Below are 17,059 nucleotides of genomic sequence, written 5' to 3'. Positions count from 1 at the left end.
TTTTAATAAAGAGAGCTCATGAGGCATGACCAAAGAGCGCAGGGTTATAATGGACCACTTTGCTTTTTAAACATGTCATTAAATTCCTTTCTTTGAGCAGAGTGGTGCTGGGGTCTCCTTTTAATCCCAGCACTTGGGAGGCAGAGGCAGGCGAATCTCTGAGTTTGAGACCAGCCTGGTCTACAGAGCAAGTTCCAGGACAGCCAGGGCTACACAGAGTAACCTTGACTTGGGAAAGGGGTTGGGATCCTTTTTTGGTTGCTACAGGCATCATCTTGGAGTGGGATATCTTTCAGGGAAGACAGATTCCAGATCTGACTAATATAGGGTATTCTTAACGTCAGAAAAGGAACCTTCAAAATAAATGAGCATGCGGAAAAGTTCAGAGGGTCAAGGAGACGAGGACCAGGCAGCAAACTCTAGCAGCCCAGGTGCCTCAAGGGTTCCAGATCCAGGGTTTTCGATGATCATCTGGGAACTATTAAGGAAAAAGAAGTCTGTGGCCCTGCAGTTCAGGGAGCACACACTGGTCTGTCAGCCTGGCCCTGTTTAAGTGACACCGACTGATTCTGTACAAGGAAGAAGGAAGCAGGGGCCAGCAATGCTCAAGGCAGGTAAAGTCCAGCTTGCCTACTTGCTATTCCCACGAAGTGCCAGGTCATGAACTACCTTGGCTGGGGATGTGTCTCCATGCAAGTCTTTCTGACTACACCAAGGCTTTAAGAGCCACAAAGTTGCCTCAGCCAGGGCAGGGCACCATTCTCTCATTGCCAAGGAACACGTTGTACAAGAGAGTAAAAGGCCACCAGTCCCAGACAGAGGGGACTGCGAGGTAAGTTCCATAAAGGTCATGGGACAGTCAGGATCCTCTCTTGCTCATTGGAAACTGCTGGTCAGGAGGGGAGAGGCAGATAGGGCTCGTTGATATGCAGTGCACCCTGGGGATGCAGATCACAAGGCCATCTGGTCTGTGGGGAAAAGAAGGGGACCTTACTCCCTAGGATCCATCATGGGAAGAAGAGACTTAAGGCCAGGGTAGTGGAGGTGAGATGTATGGGGCAAGGACCTTTACAATTGCAAATTCTTCCTCCTGTGAACACGGATAAGTCACAAATCGTCACGCATAGAATGACTTCCCAACTAAAATGGCCAGTGCCTTTAGTGCTTGGTGACTCTTCCTTTCTTGCCCTCACACTGGCTTGGAGTTATAGTGGCTGTTGTAGGGAAATGTGATGGTAGGGTTAAAACAGTGAGGTTGGAAACACAGAGGAAAGGAAATAAAGAGGGCTTGTAGATTGGTATAAGATTGCCACACTGACCGGAAGAGGAAGCATAGGACTCTGGGAGAAACAAAGCTGGGCTTAGGAGACTGCAGCAACTTAGAGCCACTTGTGAGCATGCACGTACACGCACACACAGCATGCAAAGTACTAATTAATGTCCTTTCCCTAGTACTTTTGGGTGGTTTCATCTTTACCTCTATCCTTTTATCTAAAGCATCTAATTGCAACAGACTGAATTGTGGGTAATGATGACGTCTAAGAAAGCCCCCGCCTATTAGAGGAAGACTGGCACCTGACCTTCCTGAGGCAGGGCAAGGGAAGTTAAAATGGTAGACCAAGTGCAGATGGAGTCTGCCCTCGGCTGCTCCGCCCTCAGCCCCGCCCATCTGCCCCCTCTGCCCTGCCCCTGTCATGCCCTTTCCTCTTACCCGCTTCCACCCAGACCCAGAGCTGTTTGGTCTCAGCCTTTGTCTCATGTCTGTTGAATCCATTTTGACTATTTGCAGGCTCCACCTGTGCCCTGCTGGGAATTCTCCTTCAGGAGCACAAGGAGACTTTCCAGGCTGGGGCGGAGGGAATGCTCAGAGAAAGAGGCATCGCTCTTCCTCTACAACAGGTTGCCAGCCTAAGACAGGAAGAGGGAGGAAGGAGGAGCAATCCCTTTGCTGCCCAGTTCAACCACGGACACCTCTGCTCCCTCTTTCAATAATGTGAAGTTTCAGAGTCTAATTGGCATGCCTATCTGCTCTCCCGTCTCCTTATTTTCGGCCTTTCACACTTCCGTTCTTTTATTAAATGCTGGAGTTGTGAGTCCAGTCCCAGCTGTAAAGCCTTCAGTCTGAGTTAGTATCGATTGTTCTTTCAGCTGTAGGCTTCAATCTCTGACAAGCGGCTATTACCCACCTTACGTTTTTGCCCTTACAGAAAGGGTAGTAGTCATTATACCCTTGACTCCGGCTGGCTAGGGAGCTTGTTTATTCTTTGGCATCATAATCCAGAAATGATGTCCACATCGGGTTCGGCATTGCTCACTTCAATTCATATTTAACAACAGAATGATGTGCAAGCATTTTTCTACCTATTTATCCAGTTTGCCAATTATTTACTTTTTTTTTCCGGGTCGGTGAAACTTCGCACTGTTTCACTGAGGTAAATGGCTGTTAGAGACTTTCAGTTAGGAACTTTTACTAAAGTAACACAAAGTTCTAAGAAGTCATTAGAAGGTAAGGTTTTATTATTATTATTATTATTATTATTATTATCATAGTAGTAGTAGTAGTAGTAGTAGTAGTAGTAGTAGTGGTAGTACTATTACTTTAATCTTGTATTTCCTTTTGGTATATGTGAGATATATATTTGCGTATCTTGAGTATTATATATATATATAATTTAAGATTCAGTCAAAGTACAGTTTCCTCATTCAAGTACAAAAATTGTTCTCCAGGCTGCCAAAAATGTACAAGTTATTAAATAAGTTGTTAAGAAGACGAGTGGGGCTGGCGAAATGGCTCAGTAGGTAAGAGCACTGACTGCTCTTCCGATGGTCCTGAGTTCGGATCCCAGCAACCACATGGTGGCTCACAACCACCCGTAATGAGATCTGACGCCTCTTCTGGTGCATCTGAAGACAGCTACAGTGAATTATGCCTGAGCGAGCTGGCTGGAGCGAGCAGGGCCAGAGGGAGCAGGGCCTTCCTGAGTTCAATTCCCAGTAGCCACATGATGGCTCATGGCCACCTGTACAGCTACAGTGTACTCATATACATAAAAATAAATAAATAAATGAATCTTTTAAAAAAGACTTGAGTGTTCATCAAGAGATCCTGAGGGAGGGGCCATGAGCAGGCTGAGAGGGAAGGGCACTTGCCCTCAGCCCTGATGACTGAGCTTTGTGCCACAGACCCACGTGGCAGAAGACAGAACTTCCAGAAGCTGTCCCTGCCTCCATTGTGTGCAGTGGAATGTGACACCTCCCCCCAAAAATTTTAAAAAGTTTTGTTTTTTTTAATAACTAAAAGTTCTTAAGGAGCACTTATATAGCTTAGTGACAGAGATCTTGCCTAGCACTCACAAGGACCTAGGTTTAATCCCCAGCACTTCAAAAACAGAAAAAAAAAGTATATATATATATATATATATATATATATATGTAGTATAAAATAGTAACAAAGCTAATTTTGTGTAGGAATGCTCAAAATGCTCAAAAAGCTTCTTTACAGTACCTGTCCCCCCAACTAATTCAGATATTAGATACATGAGCACTATCAGTGAAGATGAAATTTCCAATTAATAGCAGAAGTAAAACTTTAAGGCCCAGCCAAGTGAATCCTCTAAGTGACTGAGTTGTAGATGATTTTTAGCAATATGTTTGTGTTTATATTTATTTTCAAAATGTTTTTTATAAGAACAGGTATGGTAGTGCATACCTATAATCTCAATACTGAGAAGGTTCGGGTAGGATTTGAAGCCAGCCTGGTTGGTCTATATAAGGCCAACCTGGCCTTCATAGAAAGATCTTGTCTCAAAGGAAAAGAAAGAAAGACAGAAAGAAAGGAAGAGAGAAAAAGAGAAAGAGAGAGGGAAAGAAAGAAAAGGTTTATAATGTGACTCATTACTTTTACAATTATAAAGTAAAAATTATATCAAAATATTTAACTTTATTCAGTCTTTTCCATATATTTTAGAACTATCTTTTCCCACATGAGTGGCTTATTAAACAGATAAACAAATTATTTTTTTACTTAGTCATTAAGCAGGATCCTAAGGACTTCTATTTGTCAACATTTTGACAGCTTGTTCAAATTATCTTTCATCTTTGAAAGTCTTAAGTATATCACTTAATTTTTTTAAAAGTGTAGCTTAAAAAACAAATGGAAAAAGACCACTTAATTCAATTTTTAAAAGTATCAAGAAAGCAGTCAAGTCTCCTCCAGTAGCAGATGAGATCCTCCAGGAGCAGATGAGATCCTCCAGGAGCAGATAAGATCCTCCAGGAGCAGATGAGATCCTCCAGGAGCAGATGAGATCCTCCAGGAGCGGATGAGATCCTCCAGGAGTGGATGAGATCCTCCAGGAGCGGATGAGATCCTCCAGTAGCAGATGAGATCCTCCAGGAGCAGATGAGATCCTCCAGGAGCAGATGAGATCCTCCAATAGCAGATGAGATCCTCCAGGAGCAGATGAGATCCTCCAGGAGCAGATGAGATCCTCCAGGAGCAGATGAGATCCTCCAGGAGCAGATGAGATCCTCCAGGAGCAGATGAGATCCTCCAGGAGCAGATGAGATCCTCCAGGAGCAGATGAGAGCCCCAAGCAGACTGATCTATAAGTCTGCTTCTTATAAACAGGATGTGAGTCACCATGGCTCCTTTCATGCCTAAAATGTACCCCACACTAGTGTTCTGGGCAGCACACACACACCCCTCCGTCTGTCCACATCACAACTTAGCCAACTTTCCCATCACTGAACAAATCCCCCCAGCTTCTTGCTGTGGCTAATATGGCATCAGTGACTATCCTTATGCATGTGGATTCATTTAAAATGATCATTTTTTTGAGACATGATCTAACCATTTTTCTCGTGGTGGTCTCCAACTCCTGGGCTTAAACAATCCCCCTGCCTCAGTCTCCCAAGCAGCCTGGACTACAAGTGCACATACACTTTTATTGAGTTCTTAGTGTTATCCATTAAAGAGGATAGAAATGTTACCTTTAATAAATACTACCCAGCTAGCCTCTTGAAAGGTTCGGCAGTAACACTAATAATGTATGAATTTCCACATTTCCAAATTCTTAAAGGCTTTCATCACTGTCAACTTTTAAACTGTTCTTTATGCAATTCTTGAAAAAATTTTCATTGGTATCTCCACAGACTACCCTTTCTCTCTCTGTTTTGTTGTTCTGTAAAGGTTTCCGTACTCACTGTCTATCCATTGACTGCCTTTGTCTGGTTGTCCACGATTACACACTCACTACTCCGTGCCCTGTTATGTTCATGTGCAAATTCTCCCTTCATCATGCGGAGTACAGGTTTGCCCTGGGTTTGAGGACTCAGCTTCATCTAAGGTCATAGCAGCTTCGTTAAGTTTTCTATGTTTTTACACTCCTGCATACAGGCATAAAAGGCATCTACCAGCCGTATCGGCCACCAGCTTCAAGATTCCGAGGGCCCTCCGAAGTCCTACTGCGAAGAGATGGCTCACTAGAGCACCAGAGCGCTGCAGCCGTGGCCGTGAAGTTATTTTTTTGACTTAAATAATTTCATGTGTACACACACAGCAGCAAGAACCACACACAGCACACCTCAGGACACGGCAAGCAACATTAAAGAGACAGTGCCATCTACAACTCCTGAGAGATTGAAAAAAACAAATACACGCAAGACGTGCATTAGCCCATATAAAAATACCTGGATTTTTTTTTAAGAGCTAAAATAAAATGCATTAAAATTAGGAAGAGTTTGATTCGAATGGTGCATGTGTGATGGCTCAACAAGGCTTTTTTCTTGCTGTTCCTTTCCTTCTTTTCTTTCTTCCCTTCTTCAATTAAAAAAAAAAAAAGCTTTTTGCCATTTTGTTTTGTTTTAAGAGACAAGGTCTTGTTCTGTTGCCCAGGATGCCCCCAAACTCCCAGGCTCCCGTGCTTCAAATAGCCTAGGTTATAGTATGTACCTATGGTCTGTCTGGCTCCTGCCTGCCTAGTTTATTAAACTTTTTTTTATTTTAAGTAAAATATAATAGTTAGACATCTCTGTGTACATATGCTATATTGAGGAGACCTTTTCTGGTCTGTATTTTTGTGAATGTAAAATAGTTTTAAAACATGAAATCTACTTAAACTATGCTGCATTTGCCATTAATCTTTCCCTGACTTTATGTAAGAAATTTTAGAAGTTAGTAGACATGGCAAGACTCTCTCCCAACCCTCCATTTTAGCAACAATGGTCAGTGAGCACACAATTGAAAGTGGCTCCTAAGGAATGTCACTGAAGTGAGCTGTCATTCACAAACAGCTGGCTGACTTTTATACTGGGGAGGACAAAACATATCCTTGTGTAGACTGAGCCAAGCTCCCAGCATGCCCACCAGATACGACCCTGTCATGTGGGTCAGAGTGCAATGTGGGGCGGAGAATAAACACACTCCTCCCATTCCATCTACAGGTCTCAGAGACTGGGTTCTCGGTTGCTGATAAATGAAGATTTCATTGCGTTGAGATATTTTTTATGTGAGAAAAATAAGTTGTAGGTTAATTAAAGAGCCACAGAGATAAATTAACTCCATTTATCGACAGCCTAATATAATGGACAGTGGGCTCTCTGGGGCAGATACCTCCACCAGCCTCCCTGTTTGAGGAGCTGGGAGTGCAGCTGAGTTGGCAGTGCTTGCTTAGCTGCATAGCTGCATAGCTGCATAGCTGCATGAAGTCCAGGGTTTGATGGTCACCACCATAAAAATCCTGTGTGGTTGACACACCTGTAACCCCAGCCCTCCTAGGTGGACTCAGGAGGATCAGAAGTCAAGGTCATCCTCAGCTACATACATAAACATTCTATTTGATGCTAAGCCATGAGGGGGTGGGGAGAGGGAGGGAGGGAGAGACTATGCAACGAAAAAACCATAATTAAGGATATCCCAAAAGACTTACAGTGACCTCCAAGATGGAAATGACATCATTTTATTCTAACTCATTGGTTTAATAAAAAAAGACTTCTGAATGTGTTGTTTCTACACTTTAAAAGTAAATAAAAAATAAGATCCATTTATATTAAAAAATAATACATGGGAACAAGAGAAGGGGTCTTATGATACATAGAAGTCTGATGGATGGTCTGAGAAACACCAGACTCCTGGTTCCGGGCTGAAAAGATAGCCTTCTGAAAAGATAGCCTTTCACCTTCAGAGGCCTGACCTGTGTGTTTAGAAGGTTAGGGAAGAAACCAGTTGCTCTTCTGTCTGGGGGTGGGTGGTTGTATTTCAAATGCTACTCTGTTTCAAAGAAGCTGCCAGGAAGGAATCCTCAGGGACGCCCAGGGGACATCCAGCGGTTGACAAAAAAGCACAGGGCTACTTCAGGTTCACCTAAGCAACTGTAACTGTGGTTAAACCCCAGCCACCATCCCACCTCCTGCCGGGAAGGACTTGCTCTGGTCTCCTGAGCAAGTCTCATTTGTCTTCCAGCTTTAAGTGAGCAAACCTTTTACTGTCATTAGGTTTTGAAAAAAAAAAATCATGAGGAGGGGACAGATTTCCTTTTTGCACTCTGTAGACACTTAATGGCACATGGCTATGTTTTTAAGGAAGACAGTATTTGTGACCTAAGGTACCTAGAACTTACAACAACAAGAAAGCTCACAAGTGTTTTCTTCCTCTACCTTGGCCATAGCCATAGGACTACACAGCTGGAGGCAGACCTGATAGGCACCTGGGTCCCTTGTTTCTTCCTGTTTCCATCCCAGATGCTGGCCCTGCCAAGGAACAGGTGGCAAGAAATACTAATGGAGGATGTAACCAGATCACCGCCAATCTGGTACTTCTCCGATTAACTTCTCTTCTTTGTTTTTGAAGCCCAGGGTTGGGCACTACACATTTCCTTGTACCTGAGAGGAACGGCAGCGAAAGCTTTACAGCCACAAATTACATTTTATTTTAGATGAGGCCTCACTCTCTTCCCTAGGCCGGCCTCTAGGCTCAAGGGATCCCCTTGCCTCCGTCTCCTGAGTAGCAGTGTTTATGATTATGTACCGCCACACCTGGCTTATATACAGATATTTTAACCTCCAAATGAAATCTGGGTTTTTAGCGATTTACATGAGAGGCGCCTGGGACGCCCACTCTTTTACGTCTCCCGATAAACATGCAATTATATAGCCGTGGAGATGATCACACAGCCAGGTAGAGCTTGCGATTTCTAATGAGAGAAGATTAGAAATGGGTAAGAGACTTATACTATCAAGAACAACAAAATACATTTAAAAATCACCCTGTACAAGCAGGACATGGGTGAGTTAACAGGATCTGGAACGTCTCAAGGGATGTGGTCAGTTTCATCATCTAAGTCACAGAAAATTATAGTGGGGCATGGCTTTCTCAGACACTGTTGAATCCTCTTAGCAGACTGTGTGCATCCTTGCAGACTATGTGCATCCCTAGGCGAGGATGAGAAGGAAGAAGGGAGAGGTGGGGGGAGAGAGGGATGGAGGGAGGGATGGAGGGAGGGAGGGAGGAGAGACTCAGTTTTAGCCTAACAGAGTTTGGCTACTCTTACTCCAGATCTGACTGTCACCTTTCAAAAGAGAAGTGTGTGCAGCATCTAAAGAAGCCATTTTCTACTTTCTTTTTAAACACAAACTGAGCTGTAGAAAGTTCAAGCAAGACAAGGCTATCCCACACACTGGGAATCAAGCAGCAAGGATTCATCATCCCTCTCCTCTCCTTTCTATCCTGCCAAGAAAGGCAGGGTCGGTCCACACTTTCCCACTGTGCTCCAAGCCGCTGCGAGGACTATCTCAGGGACAACACAAGAGTGAAAATAAGAGTCTAAAGTCAAGCTGCTCTGAGCACTAAGAATAAAAAGAGAGAGGCTCCGTTTGCTGCAAACGACTAGGGTGATTCTAATTTATCTAGTACTGATGAACAGGGAGACTAACTAAATGCTATCCTTATCTGTAAGAGGTTTGCCTGGCGTGGTAGCACATATTTATGATCCCACCACTTGGGAGATGGAAGCAGGAAGACATCAGGTTATAGTCTGGGCTACCTGATAACCCATTAACTCTGCCTTAAAAAGAAAGACAAAATAAAACCATGGCATTTTGAGTGATCATTTCTCCATATTAGATTATACCTTAAGTAGAATATTTCATGTCTCCGAGCTAATATACAGCTTAGATACAGTAGAGCCAAGTCTCGAGGAGAAGCAGATATTCACGACCATCTTGGTTGCCCTTCCACCTTGCCACGCCTAGAAAAAAAGTTGGATGACTCTTTCCTATTCTAGCTACCATTTCTAACTAGGGTGATGGGTCTGGTTCCCTTAATCACTCTGGCTTTCTAACTTCATTCCTTCTTGTACTCTGGAGATGGAAAATGAGATAATCCAGATTGATAGGATTAAATGTAAGGACATGCACTAAGAGCCAAGTGGAGACACCAAGGAGCTCTGCCAAGAGTTCAGCATGGATGACGGGTATCTTCTGAGGTGCCTGGCTTGGCTTTGCTCATGTCTGGGTGCTCTGCTCAATCCAGCCCTGGAGAGGTCATTGTGTAGATGACCAGGAAGTAAATCCAGGCATTTTTACACACAAAGAACAACAGGGAAAGGGAGCGTCTGTCTTTAACTGGTAACTCACAGCAGCCACTCGGTACCGTACCTGTGACTCGGGCGCCCAGAGCCTCGCTGTGGACAGTCTTTGTTAGTTTAATTTCCTCCGAGGTCATGGCTTTTAAATGTTACTGAAATAAAAAGAGTACAGCATGCAAACATGTGAATGCAATGCTTACAGGAATGAGGGCTGGGTGGCCCCCACACTCACAGCATCGGGGGTGGGGGTCCCCTCCCCACTCACAGTACTGGTTCTGCTGGTCAGGGATGCCAGGTCATTACCTGTTGGCCAGCTGACGCATATAAACAATCGAGTGGGAGCAGAGAAAACAAAGTGTCATCCGTGCTCAAACACTGCTGCTCTTATCGCTTGCCACCGTCCACCCAAACAGCACAGCCAGTGATTTACAGCCTCTGTCACATTGCTGACCCTCGTCTGGAAGAAGACATTTGCTGTATTCCTCAGATGAGAAAAGGACAGGTAGGATTTATGCAGGGCCCCTTTCTTTTTGATTAATAGCTGAATCAATGTTTATGCTGAGTCAAACCATTTAACCCCTAAACCAGGCACGAGAAAGCCATATTACAGCGAATGTCCAACCCCTTAGCATTTCGGCGACTCTGTTTCAAAATGATCTCTACCTTTGCAGGAAGAACAATGTAGGCGGGAGTCATTGCACTAAGCAGAATAAGCCTGACTGGGACAAATACTGCATGGTTTCTCTTATAGGCAGAATCTAGATTTGAAATTATATGTGTGTGTGTTTGCTTACCTACACGTGTATCTGTATGTGTGTATTTATATGTCACCAAACTCAAAGGGGACCATGAGTGGAGAGAAAGATATTAAAGAAATGGGAGAATGGGCAGCAATGGAATACACATAACAGGAAAGCAGAGGTAGGGCCTTGGTGAGGAAAGCAAGAGAGGCGGCTGGAAGGAGGAATCTGGGACATGGGTCCAGATGAGATGGAAGTCAGTAATTCATATGCATGGAGATCGATATGAGTCTCAGGGAAACTCATCAGTTTGTGTGATAACTTGAAATTTTAATTTAAAATAAAATTGGAAAGATCTCCAGGGCTGTAGAGATGGCTCAGTCTGCTCTTCTAGAGGTCCTGAGTTCAATCCCCAGCAACCACATGGTAGTTTACAACCATCTGTAATGGGATCCAATGCCCTCTTCTGGCACGCAGTTGTAATGAAGATAGAGCATGAAGAAGAGGTACTCATATACAAAAAAATAGATAAATCTTAAAAAGAAAATCTCTCTAATATCCAAATGTGCACCTTCTTTTTTTTTTAGCATTTCTTGGGGTAAATATGTTTATAAAATAGTGCTATATGTAATAGCATTTTCAATTGTTCCTACATTACTTTTCCCACCAGCTCAAATTATTTGCAGATATTTATTTTTACAGATATTGTTTAAAAAAATAAATTTTGAAACACTTAAACCTCTGTAAGGTCAAAAGTAGAGGGTTGGAATGTATATTGGTTACTCTCCTTTTTGCTACGACAAAATCTGACTGAAGCAATTTAGAGGTAAAAGATTTATTTTGGTCCATATTCTAAAGGAACCCAGTCCATCACGTCACAGAAGGCGTGACAACCTAGACTGGCTCTGCCCAGGGTGGCTGGAGCTAGCCACAAGGCTTCCTCACCTCTCTGTGGAGGGGGCGGCAGAGAACAGGAATGCTGGCAATTAGCTCCTTTCTTCTCTCCCCATATTATCTGTTTGGCCCCCAGCTCATAGAATGGTATCACCCACATTCAGGGTAGGTTTTCCCTCCTCAGTTAATTCTCTCTAGAAATGGCCTTACACACATGCACACGCATGTACCTTCACTGGGACAATGCCCCGGGAAAAAAATTATATACAGTAGGTCTAATGAAGCCCCTACTTGTTCTCCAGAGAGTGAATAAAAGATCAAGCCTGGCCCCTCCGTGCTCTCTGGGTTGTCTTCTCACCATGACCATTCCCTCTTATACAGGCACGATTTTTTATCCATCAAGATATGACTCATCCAGGGATCCAGCACCAAGCCCTTGAACTTCCAAAAGTGTGAGCTAAATGAACTTCTTGTATTTATAAAATCCATGGCTTTGAGTATTTTGTTATAACGACAGAAAATAGACAAATGCAGTTTAGTTCTGTCTTCCTATGTTGCCAATCATAATGTGTTTCCATTTTAAGTTCTGTTTCTCAGAAAGGTAAGTTGTATTTGTTTTTCTGTTTCATGACTTTTGGTAATGGAGTACCATGTTCCTTTGGTATCTCCTTTCTTAGCTAGTATTAGAGTTGTCTCAGCGCCATAATGCCATATTTTAAAGAACTTTCTCTTACACCTTACCATTGTTAATAGCCCCATTTTTCCCCCCTTGGGAAGTATGCTTTCCTTCTATTACCAGGGCATCCATCGCCCCCTTCTGGCCTTCTCTGGTACTGCACTCATACCGTACACACACGTACAGGCAAAACATTCATACACAAAATAAAAATAAAAGGGAAATTTTATTTTTTAAAAAGGAAGCCTCTTCCCTTAAAACTCATTTATTACTTTTTACTCCTTTTGATTCTACTGGATTTTTTTGCTATGATAATGAACACAGTCTTAGCATAAATGGCACCTTTCCATTTGAAATGGACCAGATCAACCCAAGGAATTAACTACCATACAGGATCGGCCCATTGTCAGAGCACTATCTCTGCTTCCCATGTGTCTCAGGCCACTCAGGATGCTGTACTGATACATCACAGACTATAAGCTGAACACAGAAATTCATTCCAGCTTTGGAGAATAGAACTCCAAGATCAAGGTGGAGTAGATCTGGTGTCAGGGGGAGGGGCCCTTGCTGGTTCACTGGTGGTATCTTCCATGCATGTTCCCACATGGCTGAAAGGGTTAGCTTGCTCTCTGGGGGAATCTTCCATGAGGATATTTCTTCCGTTTGTGAGTGCCCTGCCCTCATGATCACTTCCCAGGGGCCTGGCCAGCCATCAACACCCTGGAAGTTTTCATTTTAACTTAAGACTCAAGCAGAGAAAGCAGGACACATTGGTTTTCCTTTTATTTTGCTGGTGTCCATACATGCTGTGGTATTAACTGCTCCTTATTCAATTGTAACACCTTAGCTGCCTCCTTAGCTGAAATAGTCTTATCATTGGGCAGGGTGGGGTGGCACAGTGCTGTACTCCTAGCACAGGGGAAACAGTGGTGGGCAGATCTATGTGTGTTTAGTTTATGCAGTTTATGCAGCTTGGTTTATGCAGTGATTTCTAGGTCAGCCAACTACATAGAAACACTTTGTCTTTTTTAAAAAATAGCCATCATCATTGAAAAACTGGTTATTTTGTAACTTCATGACCTTTTCTTTGCTTCTGCTATTGCCATGACTGATACAATGTTGCTTTCAGATATAATTTCCTCAAGGTTGACTTACAAATGACCTCTGTTGGACTGGTCTGAAATCAGTTATGCATTTCCTTCTGTAGAGTCTACTGTCACCAGAGCCTGCAAACTTGGCCTATATTTTCATCTCGAATGTTTGTAAAGAAGGGATGTAACATAGGTCATGTGGCTGTGCGTGAGAATGTATTTCTAATTATTTTATGTCGACTTCACGGATTCCTGTAATGCTCACATTGTTAGATTTTTTTTCTCTAAAAGACACCATCTACTTCCTGAGTGTCTATGAAGTGCACTGTATCATCATACAAGAAAGGAGGACTATAAAACAGGTATTAGGTGTAGAACGTCACACAAGCAATTCATGAAGGCTGCAGGATTTGCCCTGAATTCTAGGCTGGCCTGCACCATAGAGCAAAGTGTAGATCAGCTTACAGGGTGAGACCCTGTTTCAATGAAAGGAAGGAAGCAAGCAGAGAAACGAGAACAGAAGAGAGGAGGAGGAGGAGGAGGAGGAGGAGGAGGAGGAAGAGGAGGAGGAGGAGGAGGCAGAGGAAGAGGAGGGGAAGGGGGAGGAAGAGGGGGAGGAGGAGGAAGAGGAGGAGGAGGAAAGTGATTTTATTTTAGAGAACTGAAAACATATTTTAAAATTTATGTATATGTGTGTGCCTGCTTGGATATCTGTGCATTGTGTGCATGTAGTAGCCAGAAGAGGGTGTAAGATTTCCCCTACAACTGCAGTTAATGGACAGCTGTGAACTGACTGAACCTGGATGTTCTCGGCAGGATCAGCAAGTGGTTTTTTGTATTTATTTATTATGTATACATCATTTTACCTGCATGTATATATGCCCATAGGCCAGAAGAGGGCACCAGATCTCATTATAGATGGTTGTGAGCCACCATGTGGTTGCTGAGAATTGAATTCAGGACCTCTGGAAGAGCAGCCAGTATTCTTAACCTCTGAGCCATGTCTCCAGCCCACAGCAAGTGTTCTTAACTACTGAGATACCTCTCTAGTCCCCTGTAGGGATCTTCATTGTTTACACCTTGTTGTGCATCACAGATGTGACTCTGTTTTGTTCCCTACCTGAGGGCCCATTTCCCCTGAGGACTGCCATGTGTTACTCCTTTAAGAAATTCCCCTAAGGACTGGGAACAGTGCTGAACTACTCCTGTCATGGGACAGGCAAGTCCCTAACCCTCCTGACTATGTTATTTTACAAGACAAAGGAGGCTCAGTAGATAAGACACTGTGAGAAATGTTGAGACTGGAAGGTCAGCCTTAATTATCTGGGTGAGCCCACTAAAATGACAGGGGGTCTTTAAAAGTGGGAGAGCAGGGGGTGACACTCACAGGAGGAGCTGTGCTGGGAGCTTTGCAGGTCCCTAGAGGGAGAGGCCACAGTGGGACATTGCTGCTGGTGCTGAAGAAAGAGGAAGTGGCCCCAAGCCAGGGAAGGTAAGCAACCTCCCTGAGCTATCCAGGAGGAGATTCTCCCTGGAAGGTTCCAGAAGGAAGCAGCCCTGATGGCTTGTTTTAGATGCCTAGAGCTACAGTATCTGTCTCAAGCAGTCCTGCTGATTTGTAGCTTGAGAGCTACAGTGTATCCTCTGTTAGTATGTTTGTAAGACTGTGTCATAACAGTAAACTAATGTATGTTCCCAGTAAAATTACTGAGGTGTCTATGGATAAATCCTTTTGGGGACCTCTGGTTTACAATATCTCCAGAATGTCTATAATTTGGGAAGCGTTAAAATAAGGGTTCCTGGCTGTGTTCTGTTTACATCAGAATGAGGCAGAGGAAGGGAATGCTAACACTAGCCGCTGTTCCTCCCCAACTCTTTTATTCCATCCAGGTATCCAGCGCGAATTCATGGTGTCGTCCCACTCATTCCCACTCGCTACAAACACCCTCACAAACACCACCAGAGCTGTGCTCCATCTTTCTGGGAAAACGACAGATCAAGCAGGTATGCTACCCTTGATGGCAGCAAGAGATGTAGACATTCTCACGTGTATTTACCAATGTCTAAAATCCACTCGACCGAAGGCATTCACTTATTTCTGAGCACCCATTAGGGCTCAGTACTGGGGCTCATACTGGAAGATGGTGGAAGAGGATGTGATAAAGATCTCCAGGCAGGAAAATACCACAGGCTCAAGGAAGTTATCATCTAGTAGAAGAGAGGACCTATTTACCAAGACACAAGCCTGGTAGGAGCAGAAGCTCTGCATATGACAGGGTGCAGAGAGACATCCACAGGAACTGCTGTGGGAGTCCACAGGAAAGAATCACTTCTGGGAGGGGTCAGAGGACCTGTCATTTGCCAATGTGTTTAAGGACAGCTGAGCCCTTGAGCTGAAGGTACTGAGAGAAGGGCACTGTGTGTGGATGGAGCCCAGACAGTTGCTACTGTCTCAATGACAGGCGCCATTCAAGTTAAGGCCCCAGGGTTCCCAGGTAGGGCAGTATGTTAGGTCCTGGTAAAAACTCGTCTTTATGACTGACTGCCTTGTCTGGCCTCAGTTGGAGAGGATGTACCAATCCTGCAGAGATTTGAGGGCCCTGGGAAAGGGGGATACCTGGGTGGGTAAGGGAGGGGGAGCACCCTCTCAGAGGCAAAGGGGAGGGAGAATGGGAAGAACAACTGTGGGAGCAGGGACTGGGAGGGGGGCAAGTTCTGGAGTGTAAATAAATAAAATTAATTAAAAAAAAACCCGTCCTATTTGTTAGATAATCAAAACTGTGAACCGGGGCTCTAGTAGAATGCTAACATTTGTTACAGATTAAAGAAGCATACATATCATCAAGTCTTGAATGTGAAGTTGAAGTTCTGCCTGCAGAGTTGCTCTGGGGCTGGTTTCCACCATGGAAGGGACTTGGTGAGGCTTGTGCCCAGCACTTTCAGGAGTACAGCCTTCTTCCTTGTTCCCCGGAGCTCGGAACTTCAGAATTAAAGTCCTTTATTTCAAAGAACTTAACGCCAGTTCTGTGGCTGTGCATATAAATAAGTTTTTTTTTCCCCTCTTTGACAGGAAATGGTAGTGGAGACCCCTTTCCCTGCTGACTTTAGCTTTTTCTGTTCAGGGTCCATTTTGGTCTCCCTGGGAGCAAACCTCTATTACTGTTTGTCCTTTGTAAGTCTGAAGTGCACAGCCCTGCCTTTTCCGTGGGAGGCATTTGGCATGTTTGCCCAATTGCTGAAAGGGCCCTGGGATGTGAAAGCTTGCCAGTTTGAGCCAGTGTGGAAAAGAAGTGAACTTTTACTTATTTTAATAAGGCAAAGATTAAACGGGCGGCATTTTAAGGGTGAGGAGCCCAGCCTATTTTTCTCCCCTGGTTTTAACCTCTTTAACTTCTGAGGCTTAAGTCGAGGCCAATCAGCAGCTGGGTTCTCAAGTGACACCAGAAGAAGGAGAGGGCTGAGAGGGTCAGAGGGTCCCCTCCCAAGAAGCATGTTCATATATTGTGACCTCTGCTGATTGTGGGTCCCCCTTGTTTGTCTGGCAAACACCTTCTCCTCTTTCCAGAGGGCTCACATGGCACGCCCGGGAGGCCCCTCTTCTCCCTCTGTGGGCTGTTGGCTTTGCCTTCTGCGATCCAGGCATTCATTGTGCGGAGAAAACACTCTCAAATATCACTGACCACACTTTATCCTGTTATCTGTTTACATATCCAAATTCAATTTGGTGAAGTTCGGTTCACGTGGCAATGCCCCCGGTATCCGCTGAAGCTAGATTCAAAGGTTCTGATACAGGCAGGGACTCTTGGCTTTCAAGTGGCCTCCTACTGTAAGAGACAGACAAGAACACAGCTTCTTCCAGGTCTCTGTAGAAGCAGGACAAGCATCCGCAGATGGCAGGTAGCAGGAGGGCATGGCACGAACCCCTAGACAGCAGGGTCTCATTCATATCCTTAGCCCCGGCACCATGCCTGGTGCTTGAGCGGCCCCATTCATGCTAATGGAAGGAAAGAGAGAGAGAGAGAGAGACAGAGAGAGAGAGAGAGAGGGAGAGGGAGAGGGAGAGGGAGAGGGAGA

General features: G+C 44.3%; 1 protein-coding gene and 1 long non-coding RNA gene across 8 annotated transcripts in view; both read right to left on the bottom strand.

Annotated features, from left to right (window-relative positions):
• Cracd (capping protein inhibiting regulator of actin dynamics) overlaps window positions 1–17,059 on the bottom strand; it is a 230,075-nt gene that overhangs the window by 103,554 nt on the left and 109,462 nt on the right. The gene's annotated exons all lie outside the window — the stretch shown is intronic.
• LOC116071302 lies at window positions 3,921–13,530 on the bottom strand. Of its 2 annotated transcripts, XR_004110813.1 has the most exons (3): window positions 9,888–13,530; window positions 9,655–9,736; window positions 3,921–9,245 (listed from the first exon to the last, which is right to left on the bottom strand). It is a non-coding gene; the product is annotated as an uncharacterized LOC116071302 (long non-coding RNA). The 2 variants fall into 2 exon arrangements; XR_004110812.1 differs by having other exon boundaries at window positions 3,921–9,736.

This window comes from Mastomys coucha, unplaced genomic scaffold, assembly GCF_008632895.1.
Source record: "Mastomys coucha isolate ucsf_1 unplaced genomic scaffold, UCSF_Mcou_1 pScaffold22, whole genome shotgun sequence".
Lineage (NCBI taxonomy): Eukaryota > Metazoa > Chordata > Mammalia > Rodentia > Muridae > Mastomys > Mastomys coucha.
This window is presented reverse-complemented; position numbering and strand designations above follow the sequence as displayed.